Genomic DNA, 5894 nt, shown 5'->3' with positions numbered 1-5894 from the left:
CTGCTCCGCACAGTACGCACGCAAACCTATCCACAAGACACTTTTACTTTTCAATAACAAGCACCAACTTCTTTTATATTATACTAAACTAATAGAAAATTAAATATAAAGAATTATAAGCGTGTAAAAATAAATCTCAGGCCATTATAACTGTAATTGTCAAAGTATCTAGACGTTACTGATTGAAGCGCTAAATTCAAACTGGTCCTGGCGGGACTTACACTGCAATGTCTCGTCCCTTGTGTGGCGTAATGTGAAATCATTGAAAAGCTTGTGTGAATTGAAAGCTTGGCTTAATACTGTGTTATATCTCAGCTTATCATTATTAAGTATTTACCATTTTACGTAAAAAAAAACAACAACAATACTTCACAGAGATATCGAAGTATAACAGAGGCTCCCATACTGTAGCTAATGATCAACAAAGAATTACCAGCCTTTCTCTGTGTGTCAAGGAGAGCCCACCTGCATGTACTGAATATATGTTTTTAATTAGTCTTTTGTGATTATTTTTTTTTAATATATCTGCGCCAATGTAAACTAGTATGTGCTTAGAAGGCTTACCTTACCTGCATGTACTGAATATATGTTTTTAATTAGTCTTTTGTGATTAATTTTTTTTTTAATATATCTGCGCCAATGTAAACTAGTATGTGCTTAGAAGGCTTACCAATGTGTGGGTTGTGGTGGGTTTGGTGCTACTCCAAGGGAACACATGCTGGAGAAGTCTGGGAAGCACTGATGTACAAATAACTGAGCGTATTTCAATTCACATAAGTCTCCGATAAAAATAAAAAGCTGACCTCCGTTTTCTCTCACGAACGTAAACATTTAGGCAATTTTTTTCGTTTATTTTTTTCTCTCGTCCTTTCTCTCTCTCTCTCTCTCTCTCTCTCTCTCTCTCTCTCTCTCTCTCTCTCTCTCTCTCTCTCTCTCTCTCTCTCTCTCTCTCTCTCTCTCTCTCTCTCTCTCTCTCTGACTTTCTATGTATTTTGCCTGTCTGTCCTCAACACTGTGTGTGTGTGTGTGTGTGTGTGTGTATGCATGTGTGTGTGTGTATTTACCTAGTTGTATTTACCTAGTTGTATAGTACAGGGTCCGAGCCAAAGCTCAATTAGTCCTGTCTCCATACCCGAATTTATCTAATCTCTCTTTAAACATGTGCACACTCTTTGCCGCAACTACTTCTTCTTTTAAGTTATTCCATATTTCAACCGTTCGATGCAGAAAGCTGTATTTTTTAATATCTCCCAAACAAAGACTCTTCTTTAATTTCTTCATATGTCCCCTTGTACGTCTATCTCCTTCCTCCACTTTTACAACACAGTGACAGATTAACAACACTTCTGCATTACTGACTGGACAAACTCTCTTTAAAAGGCTCTAGTTGAAGTTATTGCAAGTTTAAAGCACAAAAAAATGAATAATGAAAATAATGATTGAAAAAAACTCTCAAACCTTGCTACCTGTATTTAAAAGGCTGTAGTTGAAGTTACTGTGGTTTTCAAGGTGTTTTTAAGGTTCCAGTGACGGATTAACAATATTTCTGCATTACTAACAGGGGAAACACTTTTAAAAGGCTCTACATGAAGTTATAAGGATTTTCAAGGTGTTTTTAAGGTTCTAGTTACAGTTTAACAACATTTCTACATTTCAAAGGCTCTAGTTGAAGTTCTATGGGGTTTTCAAGAGTGTTTTTAAGGTTCTAGTGACAGATTAACAACACAGTCTCCCTCTCTCTCTCTCTCTCTCTCTCACACCCCTTCAAACTCTCCCACACTCACTTGGTCAGCCTACACTTGTGGTTCTTGAGTCTGTGTCCCTCGTCCACACACAAATATCTCCAGGCATATTGCTGGAGAGCCTTCACGTCTCTGATGGCCACTTGTAGGGGTTAGGAGCAGGTTAGGGACAAGTTAGGGACAGACAGGAGCAGGGAGGCACATTAAAGGTTAGCAAACACTCCAAAACACCCTTAAACACCCAAAAAACACACCAACACACCCCAAACACATCACAACACCCTTGACACAGCCTGACACACCCCAGAACACCCCAAAACACCCTTAAACACACCAACACACCCCAAACACATCACAACATCCCTAACACACACCACAAACACCCCAAACACCCACGAAAACACCCCAAACACACCAAAACACCCCTGATACACCGACACAAAAAACACTAAAAACACTAATTTTCACCCATCAAAACACTCCCAAATGCACCAAAACTTAGCAGAGCCATATTTAAACACCCCCACACACCCCAAAAACAAAATTACACACACCAAAACACACTAAACACCCCAACACAGAGCAAACTATCATTAAACACCCCAAAAACACCCCAACACACAGCAAACTATCATTAAACACCCCAACACAAAGCAAACTATCACTAAACACCCCAAGAACACACAAACTACCCTTAAACACCCAAAAAAACCTAAAAACACCCAAAAAAACACACAAACTATCCTTAAACACCCAAAAACACCCAAAAACACCCCTAAAAACACACAAACTATCCTTAAACACCCAAAAAACACCCAAAAAACACACAAACGACGGTTGAGCGTATAGTGTGGATGAGGATCTCACCCCTACTATGCCCCTAGGCCATGTCAATATCCGGCTACCAGGGCAAGGCTAGGGACAGGCGTGGGTGTGGGCTACAAGACAGGTATAGTACAGCATGGGTGAAGGCTTGGATAATAAGTAAATGATAAATGATAAGATCTTTACTTTTCTATCGAACTTACATATTGGCAAAGATTTGTTAGGAGAAAACATCACGTCACTACTGCACTCCAAAGGCGTATTTGTTCTGTAGATGTCTATTTTGATAACTATATAAGGTTCTTTATGAAAACCTGTCCATCCTGGAGGTATTGCTGTAACCTCAGTTTTGTCGATCTTTTTTTTTTTTTTGTCCGCTTGTCGTGTGTTCTCCGTCTCCTGTCCTATCTCAGCTCTCTCTCTCTCTCTCTCTCTCTCTCTCTCTCTCTCTCTCTCTCTCTCTCTCTCTCTCTCTCATATCACCAGTAATCAAGTCCGCAAGATGTGTGACCTGGATCTAGTATGCTCCAGAGATGGGTGAGACACAAGACATTTTGATACTGAATCGTATAGACAGAGCCTATTTGAAGAAAAAAACAAAGGATAAAAGAATCAGTGCCAGCACACACATTCTCCTGAGGACGAGAGAGAGAGAGAGAGAGAGAGAGAGAGAGAGAGAGAGAGAGAGAGAGAGAGAGAGAGAGAGAGAGTTTCATTGCGGCTGTGAGTGGCCGAGAGTAAAGACTGCTCTCTTCCCTCTTGCAGGTGCGCTCACAGGGGTGGTGTCGTCAGGCTCTGTCCTTTCCGCGCCCCTCCTCCCCTGGCAGGCTCGAGGCGGCCCGAGACACAATGCTGTGTCTTGTAGCCGTGGGTCTTGTTGCTCTCCTTTGATGAATGGGAGTTAATCTGCTAGTGATAATGAGGCATGACAAAATCCCTCTGACTAATTGATAATAAAGGGGAGGCCTTTCCCGTTCTGAAACAACGTTATTAGAGTTGTGTCTTTGGTCTATTAATTTAGCTCAATGACTTGATGGCGCAAGCGCTGTAACCCCGGCAGCGCGGGCGGGCGTACGAGTAATGATGCAGGGGGCTCACATCCGCCGTCTCGAGGGACGCTCTCAAGTATTAGAGACTGGAAACATTATATGACTGATCAGGTGAAATTGCTTGTTGTATAAAACGTCTTGATTGCAACAAACGACAGCTTCCACTTCAAAAATGTATTTCACATCCAACCTCATTTATAACAAGAAACACTAAGTCTGTTACGTGAAGACTATTGTTCCTAAATTGATAAGATATCATATGAAATCAAGATTTTGTGTCTGATAGCTTGTTGATGGACGGCAAAAGGGGAGATAAATGAATTTCAATAGTACGAGAACCTGGGAAGAGGACAGTGGCAACACTGCAGCAAATCCAACATAGTCAGTTGGAAGGTGACGTGAGAGAGTGATTGTGAGCCTCCCTAGTGACCACCACCCAGTGATCTATTGGTGATCAGTGCTTCCTTACTAACCATCGAGAGTGTTGCTAGACAGCATGTGAATGTTGAGTTACAGTGTTTAGAGTGTTGCCAGTGGTTAGGTAGTGCAGTGCGGCGCCGTCCTGCGAAGGCACAAGTTGGGAGGATTGTGTCTCGGCGCCTCGCGAACAGCATCCTGGGGGGAGCCTCGACCCCTTCCTGGAAAGGTGAGTGTCCTGCAGGGATTGTGTGTCATCTGAGGGCTAGAGTGGCATCGAGACTGGGTGTGTGTGGCGTGAGGAGGGGTGTAATTATCGCGACCCCGAGGCTGCAGTACGTGAGCTCGCTGAGTCTCGGTGGTTCGAGTAACAGAAACATTAAATCCTCGTTCGTGTGTCAGGGGAGAGTCACACTTCATGCCGAGTGCCCCTTGTGTTCGATAAGGGTGATCAATATAGCTCAAATCACCGTTTGGCTTGGCAGCGTGGAGCGAGGCAAGCAGGCAGTGACCGGGCGGTGCGAGTTTGGGGGGTGGGGAGGGGCGGCTAACAATAGTTAAGGTGTCGTTACTACAGGAATGGTACTTTGCTTAACTAGTGATTGCTTATGAAGATGGTAATTGAAATGTGAGGGACAGACGGTCGTTGTTGCTGAAAGCGTTCACTCCTGCTGACTACCTCCTCCGCCAGTCCAACCTCTGGTGCATGACTGAGGGGAACGTTCCTATCACACTCCTGTCTTGGAAAAAAAAAAAAAAGAAGGTTGAGGGGAAAATCATGAAGATCGACCAGACAACAATTTTCGGCATGGTATAGTATTGGTTGAAATATATTGTTAGGGTATCAAGTTTAATCCAACTAACAACCTCAGCTAACAGGTCAAATTAGCCAAAGCCTTCTCACCGTAAGCAGCTGAGGTGGCGGTCCTTATCGTGACCCCCGAGTTTTGATAGCATTCAAAACATAACGAACTGAACGAGGTAATGAACGTTTCCTATCACGGACAAAAAAAGGGCGGTGACATAATGAAGGGGGTTAACTATCACTCGTTCACCCTGGCTACCCCTCCTAGCCACCCCCACTCCCCTCCCCCTCGCCTCCCGACCCCGCCCCCTCGCCCAGCCACTCACTTGCCAGCCCCGGCCACAAGATTTATGAGGGCAAAATTAATGTCATCACAATGCGCGTGATTTTTGTAATTTATTATTGTCTGTGTGGTTAAATTAACTTGTCATAGGATTTTAAGAATACACGTTTCTCTCTCTCTCTCTCTCTCTCTCTCTCTCTCTCTCTCTCTCTCTCTCTCTCTCTCTCTCTCTCGTTCGGCGCATATAGTTCAAACAAAAAGTCACAACAAAATACACACACACACACACACACACACACACACACACACACACACACACACACACACACACACAAAAGAAAAAAAGTCTGTTGTATACACATCCACTCCCCTATTCTTGGTAGAGTCGTATTGCGTCTGAATTGCGTACACTCACTGTACACTGAACTAAATAATTGAGCGGGTGAATGCAAGGATTTCCTGATTCAATTGCTCGGAAAACCATATGAGCACGTGAACTTCTCTATTAATTATGACGTGGCTCCTGCTGTAGTGGAGTAAGAAGGGTGGCAACGCGGCCGTCACTCACGCGGGGTTTCGGGCAGGACGGTGTCACGCCGCACCGAGTCTCACCTCTTTGCTGAGTTAATTCTTACAGAAATACGTGGACGTCCTCTTCATGTCCACCACCACGTGCCCCGTCACCCCCCAGCTGAAGCATTGTACATTCCTATTGCCTTCGTTTTTGTTGTCATTGGTATGTAGTTTATGTCGGTGCTTTGACTACACGCGTG

This window comes from Scylla paramamosain, chromosome 8 (genome assembly GCF_035594125.1).
Source record: "Scylla paramamosain isolate STU-SP2022 chromosome 8, ASM3559412v1, whole genome shotgun sequence".
Lineage (NCBI taxonomy): Eukaryota > Metazoa > Arthropoda > Malacostraca > Decapoda > Portunidae > Scylla > Scylla paramamosain.
The sequence above is the reverse complement of the archived record's forward strand: the minus strand, read 5'-3'. Positions refer to the sequence as shown.